We start from the raw sequence: 17,904 nt of genomic DNA, 5'->3' as shown, positions 1-17,904 counted from the left end.
ACACACACACAAAGAAAAAAAAAAAAAAAGGCTACTTTTAATTCTCATGTTGGTTTTCCTTTAAAGCTAATAGTTTAGTTAATAAAGCACATACATATGCGCTTCTAACATGCTTACAGCACATACTTAATAAATTTCCTGTATTTGTAAGATCAGGGTCTTCCAAATTTATAATAGTATATAGGATTATATTTTTCGTTGAATCTTAATCAATGTCATCTTGTATTTCTAAATTGAAACTAAACATTTCAGATAAGAGAACCATCTATTTGCATCTTGGGAAAGGTCCTTGATGATTTTTAGGATAATGCTCCCTTTTGACTGTGGGATTCTGTTTGATTATCAGTCCTCCTCCTCCTCCTCCTTGTTAAATTTTCTTTGTAGCTGAATAAAGTACCCTTTATGTTTTGAAGATTGCATGGTCTTAGCTAGTAGTTAATCAGTGTACCATGTATCTTAACAGAAGCATGGAATTCCAAGTCAGATTAATCTAAATACTTCAATCTGTAATGTCAGTTCTGGAAAATAGTTCTCTGGTTTCCCAAGTTCATTTGTTTCCTTTGGACTCCCATTTGGCCAAGTAACTTGCAACTTTATTCATTTACAAGAAATAAAGGTCATATTTTAAAATTCTCTCTCCGAAAAGCCCAACAAATTCAAGAGGCCATCACCATGGGGAAAATCCTATCACCACACTCAGTCCTTTTGTTTTCCAAGCTGCCATTATATATTGTCTTTGAGCATGTACTAGATGTAAATATTCAAATTTGTGGGGCTGCTATGAAAACAAGGCTTTTACATTCGTTCAGACTGTTTTTTCTGTTGCTTTTATATTGATATATATCTTTTTTTTTTTTTTTTTTTTTTTTTTTTTTTCCCCTAATGGCTTCCTGATTCTTTCATCCAGTTGCTAGGCTACCTTTCATCTTTTATACCACAGAGAGCTAGCTTTAAAAGAAAAAGAAGGAAAGAAAAAAAAAAAAACCTTTAAAGTTAAAGGAAATATTTGTTGTTTGGCTCAGGCTTCTCTGCAGAGCTGCTCCCAGACCTGCTAGCCCTGGCTGGTATCACAGGTGGGGCTTCACCTTCCCTGGGCAGTATGGAGGGTTCCTCTGTGCTGAACATCATGAGGGTCCTGTTGGCTCCTTCTAGGGTCCTCTGCAGCCCTCCCTGACATGTATTGACTGATTCCCTCACTCCCTCTATTTGGAATCATCAGCAAACTTGGCAAGATGCACTTTGTCTTCTTTTCCAGGTTGCAGATAGAGATGTTAAACAGGACAGACCATGCAGGACCCCACTTGGCACCAGCCTCTAGGCAGATGTTCCCTATTAATCACCACCCTCTGAGCCTGACTACCCAACCAGACTGTAACATATTGCAGGAAAGGGTTCTGAAAGCCGTGCTGAAACTGAGATAAATACCATCTACTGTTCTCTCTTTGTCCATGAATCCAGTCATTTTATCACACAGTGCATCTGGCTTGTGCGGGCATGATTCCCAGCTAACAGCTGTGAGTCACTCCTGGTTGGCTCATATAGTACCTGCATAACAAGAAGTTGTCCCAAGGCCTTCTAGAATCTCCTTGGCGGCTTGCATCCCGCCATGTTGCCCCTGTGAAAGCAAGGCTGGTGGACCTCGATGCTTCCTGAAGTAGTTGAAAGGAAGCTTTGTACACTTCCTCACCCTAACCAGGGGGATCAGTTACACACTCCTGCTGTGGTTTCACCTGTCTCAGGGCCTCTCTTCTGGCCTTGAGCCACCTGCTCTCACCCTACAAGTTGCCCATCTAATAAAAGATTTCCACACATCTGAGCTGCACCTTCACTCAGAGGTCACCTCCTCCTTGTCTTTGCTACCTGCCACCTCTTAAGGGATTGTGCCCACTCATTGCTCACCCCAGTCATGCAAGCTGTCCCACTATGTTTCAGTCATTGCAGCAATGCTGTGCTGCACATGGAGCTCTAGTCTCTGATGCATGTTTCCTCATCCAAGTGCATTTGTATGAATACATTGGGAGTGAGACTCCTTCCACTCTGTGATATCATTTCTGAGGTCTCTTTCACTCCTGTCTCCCAGCATCCTTTGATTTCCATCTCATTCACCACTTTCTCACTGGACCCTATGTCATCATCTCTTTTCCTCATCATTTACAGCTTAAAGCTTTTCTTAGTTTCACTTGCTCTTTCCACAAAAATTATATTTTCCACATTAATAAAACAAAGCTTTAGTTTTTTTGTAGTGTCCTGGAGCTGCTATTCTCCACTTACAGTGTTGTTCCTTGTGACTTCTTAAGTCACAACACCACTTTCTCTTTGAGAAACGACTGTGTACAGCAGCATAGGTTAGTTATTATTTAGAAAAGTCCTCAACTTTATAGAGAATGAGATCTACTGAGTAGCTGTTTACAGCTGATAAAGCCTGACAATTAGTTCTTGATAATCCTTTGATTCTGTCATATTTGTGTAATGATAATCTTGAAATTCTCAACCTGTTTAACTCTCAATTCCTATGTCAAAATTTGTCATAGGTTCTGTCTGGCAGTTTATTTTCATCATTTAAACATTTTTTTTTTTCTTTCCTGAACTGAATGTTTATATTAGAAAATGACATGAATGAGGTTATGGGAAGGTTTTATAGTTCAATTTATCATTGCCATAGCACTCTGATTTTTTCCACATATAAAGTGTGGTGCTTCCCTATACAGAATTAATTCTCAATTTAAAACCAAGCTTGGGACTAAAGTTTTATGGCTAAATCTTTTTAATCCTGGAGCATTTTACAAATATGAGTTTTAAGTGTATAATTTTCAAATGACATCTATGGAAGTACAAATATGTCTCTAAAAGTTCGTAATTTCTTTCGATATCAGACAATTTGTTAGCTAAATCCCCTCCAAGAATGCCAGTAAAAAACATTGTAAAGTCTTTCTATCCCCATGGAACTGGCAAATTTTGTATTCTTTTGTTTTAGATGAGTCATTTCAGAAAATCTTGAACATTTCAGTCAGACAGATACTCTAGATAGATAGATAACAGCTTTGTCAAAATGACTATATCAAAATCTTGGCAGTCTTAGGTGTTTTGGCACTAATGGAGTGTGAAATATCTTTTGAGTTGAGTGGAAGCACTACTTGTTTTACAAACAGCCTGAAGTTTTCATTTTTGTTCAGAATTTGGTGTTTTAAATTACTGTTGGAGAATTGGGAAGAAAGATTTTTAATCTTCCTTTGTTATTTTACCTGAAATTTCTTTAGTGAATTTGGAAAGTTCTTTAATGACGGATCATTGAATCTGCAGATTCTACTCAGATTCTGAAATCAGCTTCACTAATTTCAACTGAAAAAAATGAAGTTGCTTATACTGCATGCTAGGGTTTTTTTCAGTAAAGAATGCACTGTTGTGAATTCATGGTTTTGGATTCTGCCTCCACGCAGAGTCTTACTAGCTAGCAGGAACTTTCACTTATGTTCATGCAGGCTCATAGTCATAGACAATATTTGCTTATTAAAATTCATGACCTGAAAAAGATTATAAAATGTGAGGGTGGTGTTACTTACCCACATGAAGAGGAAAAATCTGATCTGTGAAGACTTTGAATAGACATTGGGACACCAAGATGAAAGTATATGAAGCTTCTTGTGATGTTGTGGGTTTTTTCTGTCTTTTGAACTCAATAAGATCTGCAAATCAGTTCTTAATAACTGAAAAAAGAATATATATTTATAATAGTTCGTTGGTTGCTGTCAATTGACTCCTGAATGCAGTAGTAAAATAATACATAAATTACTATATAGGCATATACTATATAATATATAAATTGTTACGAGGCAATGAAATTGCTCCCACACTTTTTCCTATAAGTATTCCTTTCAGTATTCAGTACTGTAAAGTGCTTTTATAACCCCCAGAAGTCATATGATATATTTCTGTTCTTTGGCTGGGTGAATATAGCATCTCCCTGAGTCATGCTCTCCTTGCGAATTATGAATTGAAAACTTACGTTCTGTAGTATTTGCTGAAAAGGGCAGTCATTCCTGTTGATAATCATTCCTGTGTGCCAGTAGAACATCTGCAGAAAGAGAGTGCAAATCATTGGGGAAAAAAAAGGCCCTTATTTGAAAAGAAGTGTGAATAATAATCAAATAATTTTCCATCTTGGCTCCCTGTGACTCCTGCAGAATGAAGGGTGTTTTTTTTGTTTGTTTGTTTGTTTGTTTGTTTGTTTTTAATATCAGAAGAATGGAGGATTGATTTATCTGATATATGCTAGTGCTGTAACTGCTAATGCTAATATTTGTCATTATTGTGTTAGTTGGATTTTCTTGGGGAAAAAAAAACAGCTCTTAATTTGAACAAGCTATTGTAAATTGTAATATGGTCTTCTTTTCTCCCTCCCCTTTTATCCTCTTGCCCTGAGTATACCCAGGTGCTCTAGTATCCTTGTATATAAAACACACATACCAAACATATAACATGATGATGCAGCTCCATGAAGTGAGATGAAACAATATAATTAACCAGAGTTGTGGAAGGAATCCCTTTTGCAATTTTCTTCCGTAACAGCTACATGCTCTAGATCCTTACCTCGTGCATCTTCCTATTGCTTACTTTTTCTGCCTCTAACAATCATCAGATTCCTGCACAAGATGATATAATTTTGTAACTGAGCAGAAAAATAATCCAGCTGGATTGCTGAGCTGAATTTATTCACCAAAGATTTTAACCATCTTTGCAGCTGGAGCAATGGTCAGTGGCAGGAGCATTCAGTGAGGAGCTTGGAAACCAGGAAAGAGAAAGAAAGAGGAGGAAGACGAATCTTCCTCTTGTGGGTGGTTGTAAGCTGCTTGCCAGCTGCTGCTGCTCAGTTTTGTGACTCATGGCACTGCAGTCAGTGCTGTATGAACAACCTGCATATCAGCACACTAGTTGTTCTGGTTAAGAGATCATAGAAAAACAAACCAAAATTTACATTGCAAAATAAAAATCATTAGTTTATGTTGAGACAGGATATAGTACCAGTGTTTTGACTAATACTTCAGCCAGGCTTGAAAAGCACCATGTTCTCCTATGCCGTTACCAGCTCTGTGCATTTTAAGGCCAAATTTCAGATAAAATTTCCACCCCTTATCTAGCTTCTTCTTGTTTCATCTCTGGTTGAACTGAGATTATACATACTCCTACAAAATAATCAGGCAATAAAGATTGAAGTAAAAAAAAAAAAATAGATTATACTCTAGTTTATGTCTCAATCAACCCAGATATACCAGAGATTTACCAGATTAGCTGGAGACCTTGATCAGAAAAAGCATATTTTTTGGATGCTATAATAAATGCTTAAGGTTGATAGCATGGTACCCTTAGGTAATTCTTTCTGAGGGAAGAAATGAGGTCTGAGTGCATCTCCTTTCTTCTGTTTTGCTGATAGTTCTCTTGTGCATTGTTTCTCCTTTCTCTGTATGACCTTCTTGTCTGTATGGTTTTGAAAAGTGAAGAGACACCATGACTCTTATTTTGTGTACCACAGAGAATATGAAAGAACTGTGTATTTCCGTTTCCCTTCAAACACCTTTTTGTACTAGAAGTGACCACCTGGTGTTCTAATTTTTATAGATAAGGATAAAGCACTTCACAATATACAGAAGGCAAGGTCACTACTCTTCAGAGAGGGCTATTCTATCTGTGGCAAGTTAGAGACAAGAATCTAAGGGAAGAAATTTCAAAAATATTCTGTTAGGAGTCTAAAGCCCTAATCCTACAGGACTGAAATTAGTATAAACTTTTCCATTAATTTAAATGAGTCAAAATCAGTTCTTAAAGACTTCACTAGATAAAACTTAGAGGAAAATAAAGAAACTTTGTTTCTTGTGGTTATCTTAGGAACTGTAAAGCTGGGTTATTTGACAGCTAAAATAATAATGTATTTTGTAATTTTGACAAATTAGCCGGGGACATCACTAACAATATTTGAGCTCTCAGCTTGATCAAAAGTGGTCTCCATGCCTTTGGATTAATTAAATTATGGAGCTATTCCTTTAAAAAGGAACCTGATGCCCAATTTTTGCTAGGTCTTTAGCAGTTTTGTGAATCAGTCCTGAGTGCTGATTTTTTATTCACATTTTACAGTCTTAACCTTACTAAAACACCTTGTAAAATTGGAATAGGTATAGGTGTTTAGTGGAGAGAATTCCTGACAAATAAAGGAGAAATTTAGGAAGATTTCATATAGTATAGCAAATGAGGGGATAGGTGGATAGATGTATGTGGAATCAAAAAATTAAACAATTTTGGGAAGATTTTAAACTTTTGTATCTGTACAGAAGATAACTGGATTAATCTAAGACACAGTGAGGGAGGTATGAGGAGGCCTTAGAGGATTTCAAGACCTCACAGGAGAAAGCCATGAGCAGCCTCATCTGAGGCTGAGCCTGTTTTGGGCGAGGTGTTGAGCTAGAGACTTCCTGAGGTAGCAGGATAGAAGTTTCATAGTGTTTTCCTGTAGAGATGTAGCTGCTAGTCCGACTAATTCCTTTCCTCTCCCCGCATAGTCTTTACTCACAGTCTGAGGTTATTAAATCTGGCTGGCTATTAAGATGTGATTTAGACTGAGCTGACCTGGCAGTGCGAACACCGTCTGTTGCTACTCCTTTCAGTCACTCACAAACTTCTCCCTTGCTACTTTTACCCATGTTTTTTATTTCTCCAGTGCCATATCTAACAGCAGTGGCTCATGCAGGTCTTCATTCCTCAACACTTCTCTCTGCGCTTTTCAGTCTACTGTACTTCACACCGCACCTCACATAGAGAGCTGCTGTAGGTTGCTGCTACAGCACTACTAACAGATTTTTTTTCCATTATACTTCTTGAAATAAATACATAATGTTGAAAACAAAACATGGTCTCTGACCTCATATTGGATGATTAAAGGAGTTTTTCTGATTCTTACACTTGGCAGGAAACCTTAACACGTGTTCACTTCCTTCAGGGTTAATATTCGAATGATAGGAGAGATGGGAGCTTATTGCTAATGCTCAGCTCAGACATAGTTGACTTACTTCTCTGTGTGCAGCTTCACGCTTTTCCCACTTACAGTTTATTACAAATCTCTTTTTAACAGAGATTCCTCACAAAAAAGAATAGCACAAAACAGCCATTTGTCAGTACTGCCTGTTGATCTTCTTTATTTTACTCCCTTTTAGCAGAATTCCTGTCCTTATCTGGGTGAAGAAATAGAGAAAATGGGAAGAAAACTTTTGGCATCTGTAGCTGGTATGAAGCTTGTTTCAGTTTTTTGATTTTATTCTTAAATCTACAGGATTTTATTCCTAAATCGATCTCCCAGACCCCTGGGAGGTAGCACTAGCACTGATTTCTGAAAACAAATTTTGAATAAAACTTGGTCACTCTGAATCTCACTGTCCTATATATACAAAGAAACACCTGATATTCTTGATTGATTTTAACATACACAAGGAAAAACAAAGCACTCCCTAAAAATTCAGCATATCTTGAATACATTTATTTTAATCACTGCAATAAATATTACAACACTAATCCAGAAACAGTTCAGTAAGTAGGACTATTTTATGTGTTTTATAGGGATTGATATTTCAGTTGTTCCATTGTTTAAACTTATGTACAAACAACTTGTTTAAAAATTACAAGAAAAAAATGGAGATTCTGAGTTAACAAGCACACAAAATTTGGGTTGTATTTTTTAAACATTTTTTTTTCTTTCACATTGAAATGTTTTCAGCAGGGTTTCTTTATTTTGGCATATTGTGGGCTTTCAAGCATGACTAGAATTCTGCACAGCATCATAGTTCTAATTTGCATGTCCTGTTAGAGACATTATTCAACTGTGAATTAGTTATGGAAAATAACGGAACATCATAATTAAGATTTGGCAGAAGTCAGTAAGTCTCTGTTCTATAATATTTTTAACTTCTTCTAAATTAAATGAATATGTCTATAATGAGGGGGGTGGGAAGAGAGGAAGGGAAGGGAGAGGAATGTTGTATTTTCATGTACCTAGAAGTCATTCATTCATATCTTGCTAAATAAGCTGCTGAAATATCTAGTTAGTTTGTAGGTCCGAAAAATATAATCTTAACTGAGAAGTTAGTCATGCGTTACCTAAGTATTCTGCTTCATATCACCACAGATACAAATAAGAAATAGAATACTAATAGGATTGCTTGTTGTACTTTGTTAATAAAGGAAAGATACTCTTAACTGCGAAGTTGCGTCCACCAGTGTACCTCTTTTCATTTCTGATTTTACCAGATGATATGATAAAGTAAATCACAATTTATAGCCTTTGTTGTGGAATAAAAATTTACCACAAGAGGGATATCTATGGTTTATTTAAACTAGAATTTGATAAAGCCATATTTATTTGTCATGGGAGAGGCAAGGTATTATAATATCTTGGAAAATTAATACTTAAGTTATTTTTTAAACACAGTAAACATCTGAGGTACACTGACGATAGCAGTAGCTTCTCATACATAACGATACATAAAAAGCAGCAACATACAACTACTTATTTTTATTTACACAAATGTTAGGCAGACAGCTTAGCTTCTGCTCTGCAGCAGATCTGTCCTCACTGTTTTTGCTGTAGCGCAGTAATGAAGAATAATCATAAACATTATTCCACACTACATTCTTATACCCTGTTTAACTTTTAGACCCTAGACAAAAAGGAGACAGCAGTTGATATATTAATAAATATATATTAAATAAATATATATAAAATATTTTTTAAATTTTTAAAAATATATTATAAAATATATATAAAATAAATAAATATTTAATTTCGTAAGTATAACTGCCTTGTAAAAGTACCCTGTATCTTTTTTTTAGGAGAGAAACAGGCAAAAAATACTATTTTTTTAATAAAAAATTACTAAAAGCTACATAGTTAGTTGTATAAGAGAATACTAATTCCCAGTTCTTTACTTAAAACTTTTCTTAAACCAAAAATGATCATTAGAAGTGGCCAGCCTTCCATATAATCTTACATGAGTTCAAATTTTGTCTCTAAAGATTCAGATACGACAAATATGGAGAATACTGGCCCTCTTCCTCCCAAAACAGTTCAAGTGTCCAAGAAAAGCCACTGGCTTTTCTGCAAGAAGAACAGGCAGAAAGTATGATAGTTTTGCAACATTTCTGGGTCAAGAAACAGATTTAACAGATCTAACAGATAATCTTTTCCAGCATTATAATTGCATATTATAGTTTGTTATAAGAATGCAACTATTAAATTTAATTATTTTTAGCCTACACTTCGAGGCTTCGAGGGAATTACTATTTTTCCGTATCCTGACAGTATCCACCAAATACTTCTTTGGACAAGACTCCCCCCCCTTTTTTTTTTTTTTTTTTTTTTTTTTTTTTTTTTTTTTCCCCTTTTTCAACCAGTTCTCATATGGTTGTCAGGTCCAAATATACTACGTCAGTAATTTCTGACTGAAGGTGGAAAGCTTGTTTGTACAGCCAGTTCTGTCTCCAGTTGTTGTTGTTCTGAGGGATGTTTCTTCTTAGCTAGCACTTATTTTAGTTACTCATTTTTATAGGAAAGTAGTCAAATGGCTAAATTCAAAGTGAGTATAACTTGGAATACCATATGTTATCTCTTATGTTAAAATGCCTTCCTCTGAGATTAATTGTACAAACTCTTATTTTAGACTGCTAACTTCATTCTAGGAGAGGAAAAAATAGTGAGGGTTCAAGGCAACGGAAACAAGTTTTTTTATTTTCTGATATTGACAAATCAAGCAAATAACACTACCTGACAGGAGGAGTTCTTAATTTTTGGTTACACAGTAGTCTGTAACTCTTCCTTTAGGACTTTTTGATGTACTGAATTCAGATTGCAGCTGTTGGCAATTTCAGACTTTCATGTAATTACATAATGACATCAAACAATTAATATCTTTTTCTGTTCCTAATTAGTGTTTATTTGGTGAATTGGAATAGTTCTTTATTTCAACTCTACTCCTTTATAATCTGATATTTCCCTTAAAATTGTACTGTAATATATCTGCAGGTATATCTTGAGCTTTTTAGAATTGTGACTAAAGTTACAAAACAAGGAGGTTGAATGCGCTACTACACACATGCTTTGGCAAATAAACATTGACAAAAATGGGTGTGGTATATAGATATCTTGCACCAAAAATATTAACATCAGTAGCTACTGCTATTCTTCAGCAATTGCATTAATGTCATGCCTATTCTTAGTTTCATTATAGAAGTTGAACAACCCTAAGTACCTAATGGTGAACAATTTGGGCTACTCAGAAAAAAGAGGGAGGAAATCAGCAGGAACACATCTTAATGTGCAGCATTTATAGAAACAAGATTTTTTTTTTTTAATTTAGCTGAATCAGATGATATCAGATAAAGAACCACTGTGGTGTAAAAAAAGTTCTATTCTTTTTGTTTTTATTAGAAATGTTGAAATATCAAAGATTCATTGCATTTCCTGATAAAATTTTTGGCACATATGTTCTTAAGAAAGTTTGACACTACGATTCAGAGAAAAAGAAAGTTACTATATAAGAAATTCTTAGTTTTACTCAGATCCAAAAAAGAGTAAAAACCTCAAGCTACTGTACAGTTCGTACAGTTTCTTTTAGTTGCTGAAACATTTAGATAAAACTCTTATCTTCAGCCAAACCCTTTTTCAATGCTCATATTCATTTTCCTGTCTGTCATGTTTTCCAACTCAAAAACAAAAGTTGGAGGAATATGAGGATGTCATCTTCACAGTAAACATACAAACCTTCTGCTATATGAGTCAATGCTATTTAAACTTTACAAATCTGTCACAGATTGTGAGCTCAGTTTCATAGCTTTTAATATGTTCTTCTTTTCAAGGTCAAGGAGGATAGTTTTGGATTTGGCATATTAATTGTTTCCTCTGAACTTGAAAACCATAGCCTTTTCCAAGTCTATTCAGTGAGTTCTTTTCATTTGTAAGTTCAAAGGGAAACAAACTATTATTGCTAAGAACTTGCTGAAAAGAAAGGAAGAAAATCTCAAGTAGACAATCCCTAACAAAAGTACTGTTAGCATTGAAAAAGACTAAGGGAGAGGTTTCAGATTAGCAAGTAACAGAAAATTCATCACCTATTTTAATACCTGAGTTCAGCAGAATAAGTTGTGTGCATATATTATGGAATTAGAGCGAAATGAGATGTGTCCCTAAAATAAATCTGAGAAAAATATAACTTGCTTCATGACCTCAGTTAGTTGTGAAGATCACAGGAACTCTTACAAGATTACTCTAATTGTGTCTTCTCTCTCTCTCTCTTTCTCTCTCTTAAAAAAAAAAAAAAAAAAAAAAAAAATGAAGACGTTAGGTGGTTAAAGTGTCTCCATTCAAGTTGTTATTGATATTATTCCTGGACTCAGATATTTCTGATTGTAACGATGATGTGAAGTATGTTTGATAATGTCTGCTAATACAGAAGCCTACTGTAATATTTTCAAGTTGTCATAATAATTTTGTTATTATTAACGGTGCGTGGTTTTGTCTTACCTTCATTTGCTCTCTTTTCAATATATAGCCATTTGTTTAGTCTGGAGCTTTCTTAGATAATTGCTTTTGTCTTTACTTCATATTGCATTCACCCTTGTATTCCCCCGAAATTCTTCAAGCGCTATTGAAAAAAAACACCATTGGTCTATCTGTGACAATTTATACAATCAAAAGAAGGCCGCTGTCTGATAGTATTTCAGTTTTGTGTGTCTACAGGATCAGTTAAAATATTTTGTATCTAATTTTCAAAGAAGGATGTTTAAAGTTAATTGTCCGTACATTTTGGGGGCTCTTATGCGAACAAAGCTAGTATATCCATGGTACTTCCACATATTCTGGCCCATATTAGTATATGCTGATTTACAACAAATGTGTGTAAGGTCAATGTGAGCAGAATGCACTGCAGAGCTCAGCTAAGTTGACCTGATCCTGTGGCAGTGTCTTGTAGAAATGTCAGAGGTCTAGACACTGTAGTCACTAGAGGATTTGCATGAGCTGTATCAGTGTAAAGGCAGTAGGGGTATGAGCTTGCTCTGTGCCTTCTCCAGATGCACTTTACCTCTCCTAATACAGCAGCTGGGGCAGTGGTAAGCGATAGAGATTAGCCCCAAGCCTGGTTTATCTAGAACGAAGTTAGTCAACTCCATGGGGACTCTGGCAGAAATCAATTCCATCAGTTGTACTTCCCAAGACTTCTTTACCTGGCCAGGCAGTACAGAAACACCTCTGTCTAGACTGGCTTTGCTGGAAATTACTGACTGCAGCAAGAATGCAACTATCTTGTTTCCTAACTGAGTTGACCCCTCTGACAATACTTTGCTGCTCTATTTGCCCAGTGCTGTGCTGCAGACAATAATACATCCGTGGTGCTAAGGTTCATGAAAGGTTTCAAGCTACATGGCTCCACATATTTCATTGTACTAGCTGCAATGAAATACCTTCTTGTGGCAAAAGAATTTAAAAGGTGAAGTCTAACACAAGCTGAAATCAGTGGGAGTTGTTTTCCATGAGCTTCAGTGCCTCCAAAATGTCATAGGATGCACTCAAAACCCCATGAAAACACATCAGGTTTTTTAAAGGTTGAAGTATTTATGTGTAAAAGTCATGGAGGAAGAGTTTATTGTCTACTTGGTATGTATTTATAGTGTGAGCTTTTAATTTGTGTATGAAGATAAGAAAAGGAGTTTGTAAAAGCCACCCAGGGAAATGAGTTCAACATCTTTGGGCAGTTATAGCTCATACTCTGAAATAATATGCTTTAAATAGCCTCAGTGTGTTTTCAGAGTATCTGATATGAAGAACAATAATTGGAAAAATAAATCATAGTCCAGATGTTATTGATGGTGCTGGGTCAAACTTTTTGATATTCTTGGAGCATTTATAATTGAAGGAAAGCATATTGGGAATTCAAACAAAATCTCAGCTCAAAATCTCAGCAATATCTCCAAAACTACCCAGGCAAAACACATTGCTAATTCATAGTATGTTAGCTCTTAAAATCATATAATTCTTCTATTGATAGCCTATGCTCACAAGCTATATTCAATATACTCACAAACACAAAGTGACTAATTTAAGTGCATCTTTTATCTTTCTGCTTCATATGCCCAGATGGTAATCTATTTGCTTTGGGGTGAATTCATGAAATGAAGCATCTGGAGTTTAGAGTGTTTTGATTTGCTTCACTAGCTGCACCAAGTTCTGACTATATAACAGAATATATTTGCTGCTACAGCTTTCACCCTGAAAGTTATCATGTCAGAAAGTAAGGAAAGCATAAATGTGTTTCTAGTCACTCACAGACTATGGTTTTACTAAGATTACTACAAATCTTTGGGGCATGATTCCCCATCTGAAGACAAATACCATATGTTTTACAAACACAACCCTCTTTAATGAATCAGATCTAGACTAGAATCATCTGTTGTCTATCACAAGTGCAAGGTAAAATAACATTCTGCTTTAGTATTAGAATATTTGTATAAAGTTCTGTATTCTGTGTTCTATTGCTAAACAGTATCAATTATGTTACAGGTAGATTACAACTGTATAGTGTATATATGTTTATATATAAATCAGTTATATCTTAGATATGCATGCTGCAGAGCTGTTTTAATTTACAGGTGTATCTTTTTTTAATTCAGCCACGGTTTGTATGTCTGACTATAAATCAGGAGAGAAATCATGAGAATGAGTGGGAAAAAAAAAGAAAGAAATTTCAGAGTCAGCTCAAATTTGGTTGTTTTATGGTATGTCACAGATTTGAATAAATGGCTATGAGAGATACATGTCTGTAGACAAAGCATGAAAACTAATCAATTTTGGCTCTAACTGTGGGTAGAATTTTAGTAGTTTGTTGCAGAGTGAAAGTGATAGTTCTATAGTTTTTGTGGTGGAATCTTGTTAATGACAAAAAATAGAGAAAGGCAAGAGAGAGAGATGATTATGCTTGCACCAACTGATACTTTCCATTTATCCTCAATTCCATTATTTTTTTCTCTCTTTATATCTGTTCACTTTCATTTCTTGGTAATTTCAATGTTGCATTTTCTTTGGCCATTAATGCTACGGCAAAGCTGTAGCTTTTATTGAAAAATGAATGAATTTTCAAAAGCCATACCAAATAATTGTGTAGAAACGACTTTCAAAGTGATTTTGTGAAGGCCATAAGGCTGGCCACACGACTTGTTGTTCATAGTAATTCTGTGAGTGAAATGTTAAACACGCATGCTTTCTATCTGATGATGATGAAAAAGATGAAGTAATGGAGACAACTTAATTCTGTTATTGTAAAATGACTTCATATCCGTTCTTTTTGCCTTCACCAAAATCATCAATGAATGTTTAAATGCCTTTTGTATTTGTGATACAGAAGCCTATGAGGAAACACTGGCTTCTGAAATCTGAACTTTATGAATTTAAAGAATCTCATACAGAATGATTTCCTATTTAAAAAAGAAATTGTAGTTACTGAAGACCATACAACTCTGAAACTCTGAAGACATTTTAAAAAGGATATTTGAACAAATTGTTTCAAATACCATGATACTACTTCGGTTTTGATCATTTGTGATAACTGGGATAAGCTGATGAGAAATACATATTATAGAAGAAATGATAAAATATTAAGTCAAGCCTGTATTCATTTTCTGCTGTTAAAATATTAGAAGTTATTTATAGGATCATAGAAGATGGATCTCACAAGCCTTCAAGGAATTGTGATCATTGTTTCTTAGTAGTGGATCTAGCTATGTATGTTTCATTTCTAAAAAAAAAGTTATCTACATTTTCATGATGACAGAAATATTGGAGATTCCATTATTGCTGTAGTTCTTTTCAGTGCTTAAATTAGATGTTTTCTCTTCTCCAGATGGAGATTAGTCTATTTTTTTCCTGCAATTTAAATTCAATACTTTCTGCTGCATATACTTTAATGTTGTTTTCTTTGTTTTTTTGTCGTCATTTTTTCCCCCCTTATTGTTTTCTTGTACGAGATGTGAAATGACAAAATGCAGTTATACATACACTGAGTGCAACATGTCTGCATAGGCAACAGTGGACATTTTAGTGCTATGCCTCCTCTTGTGAAACTCATTTTCACTGTATCACCGTAAAATTTTCCTTACTTGGGGAGAGTGGAATGAAGTGAGGACAAGAAATAGATGCCTGTTGGTCACAGTGGTCTACTGTGTAGCCACTCTACTAAGTGGTATAGAGTTTTGGAAGCTTTATTACGTAATCTTGAAGCTGACTCTAAAAGTTGATATTTACAGAATTCAGTGCAACCCAGATTTTTTGAATATCAAGATCCTTAAATACCAAGCCAGTAAGGTATACTTTCAGAGAAAATGTGGTGTCTGTGTCCAGAAAGGTTTACTTTTGTATTAGCTCTACGCTAACTTTATATCAGAAGTAATTCATTTTAAATAACAAACTTGGAGCTTAATGTATAATTACAAATAATCTCATTGATCTGCTAAAAAAAAGCATTAGGCTTATATGGAAATGTTTTATTGTTCAATTATTTAAAGTTTGACAAGAAACATACATTTTAATATTATGTTTTGAACTATATCAGATTTATGAAACAAACTACCACTGTTCTCAGTGCATCTCTAAAAAATAGTGATTTAATCTGAGGGGAAAAAAAAGACCACTAACTTTACAAAGTTGTGTGGTCAAAAAAATGCATTATATTTACCTTAAATTGTACCATAATTTATACACAAAACTATTCACTATTTGTAGTGTCCTGAACATCTGGATGAGATTCATCATTATTAAAAGATTTTTAAAACCTTCTTTAAAATTAGAATTACATATGTTCTGAATATTAAGCTGACAAGCAGTCACCTTTTTGGCTGTGTAGTCTTAAATGTTTGACATGTTTTAGAATATACTGGCCACATAACTTACTTTCCTACCACTGGCATTTCTTGTATTCTTTATGACAAAACTTTCTTCAATCATTTCATATATGTATGGTACGCAGGTCAAAAAATTGGACTGAAATATCCCTAAACCTTCAGACTGTCCCTGCACTGTGTGTTTGGTGACTCTGTTTCAAAATTATGACACTCGCAGCCCTTCCTTTTCCTTAAAGCTACAGCTGGATTGAGATTATACTTACGTAGTTGGAATGAACAAGTTTAGCTGAAGTATTCTGGAATTACCAAAGGGTGTTTCCACTGTACAATTTTTCCCTGTAAGTTTTGATGTAGTTGGGACAAAAAGTTTTGTAGTTTCCCCACATAATCTGTGAATTAAAAAAAATATATATTTTTTTGGTTTGGACTTTTGTTCTGCTGACTTCCTTATAATTCCCACTAATTCTTACACTGACCTCTATCTATTCCACTCACAATTTTATAGAAAATTGTTTTTGTCTTTCTCCTCATTTGTCTCAGTAGTTTCCATTTTTTTTCCTCTCTCCCATTCACAGTAATTCTTAAGATTCAGGTCTGCTTTCTTTGCTACAAAGCTGATGCTTTTGCAGAGCTGCCACGTAGGTCTTCCAGATCTTACCTCTGAGGGGTCGGAATCAGATCGCAAGCCACCATTTTTAATGTAATGCTAGGAATTTTTTCTCCATATACATAACTTATATTTAGCAACACTGAATTTCCTCTACTGTTTCAACAGCTGATTACTAAATTCCTGCGGTTCTTCAGCATCAACTCCATACAACCTAAAGAGCAACTCAGCTCTAGGCCAGCCAGACTGTTGTATGACATCTGGCTACTGAGAAAACTGATTTATTCATCTGCTTCCTACCTTTTATCCACTTTGCTACACAAGGACCTCATCTCTTATCCCAGAAAAAATTAGTTTCTGTAATGGCCTTTTATGATGGTCTTTGTGGAACACCCTTTGGAATTTCCTTTCTAGTCCTCCATTACTCCATTGTACTACTGCTTTTTTAGAGAAGTGTGATTGTTCAAATATCTTTTGAAGGCTAGAGGAACTCTAAAGCAGAGTTCAGAGTCAAATTCTCCTTTGCTCAGGCCCATCTTTATTTTAAACCTGCTATGTGTGCAGCCAAAGGTGAAGGAGTCTGCCTAAAGTGTTTAAAATACTTCCTTGTTGTTTCAACAAGAGAGAAATAAAGCAGACTTTTAGAGGAACAGTTGGTTTGCTTGTTTTTATTATTTTTCTTTTTTTAATTATTATTATTATTTTGTACTGAATTCAGTCTAAGAAGAATCCAAACTAATAAAAATCAAGATTCAGCAATACGTGCAGTCTCCCCTAAGAAGTCTCCCCTCGACAAAACCTTTATTGCCATAAGTTCCAAATAAAGCTCCTCCCCTTCTCAATAGAAATCACCAAGTAAGTTAGCTTTAATCCTGTATCCTTAAACTACACAGTAGCAAAAGCAAAGAGTGTGCCTGATTTAGCTTAGTTTTACTTAACACTTTCAGGAATTCAATATAGTATAGAAATCTTTCCCATTACAATGAAACAGATACAATGCAACACACTCTTCTGGCATGGGAAGGAACTTTTACTTTCTGTGGGAAAGTGCCATGGAGAAAACATTTTTACAGTAGCTCTGTTTTCTTTTAGAGGGAAATATCTTTGCATTGAAGCATATAAAATGGTCCAAGAACAATGAAGTAAGAAATCACAATTGTTAAGGAACTAGTTTACTCTTTGCCCTATAGCGTGAATGACCTGATCAGTATAACAGCAAATGCATTAAATAACCAAAGATGTACTCTTGCAAAAGCACTGTTTTCCAGATGTACTCTTCACCACAGAACATAACCAAAATATTGCTGTTCTTTTGACTTAGAATGCTGTTGTAAACCCAATAGCAGCATATAAGATTAGATACCTCTGTCTATCAT

This window comes from Rhea pennata, chromosome Z (genome assembly GCF_028389875.1).
Source record: "Rhea pennata isolate bPtePen1 chromosome Z, bPtePen1.pri, whole genome shotgun sequence".
NCBI lineage: Eukaryota > Metazoa > Chordata > Aves > Rheiformes > Rheidae > Rhea > Rhea pennata.
Note: the sequence above shows the minus strand (reverse complement) of the source record.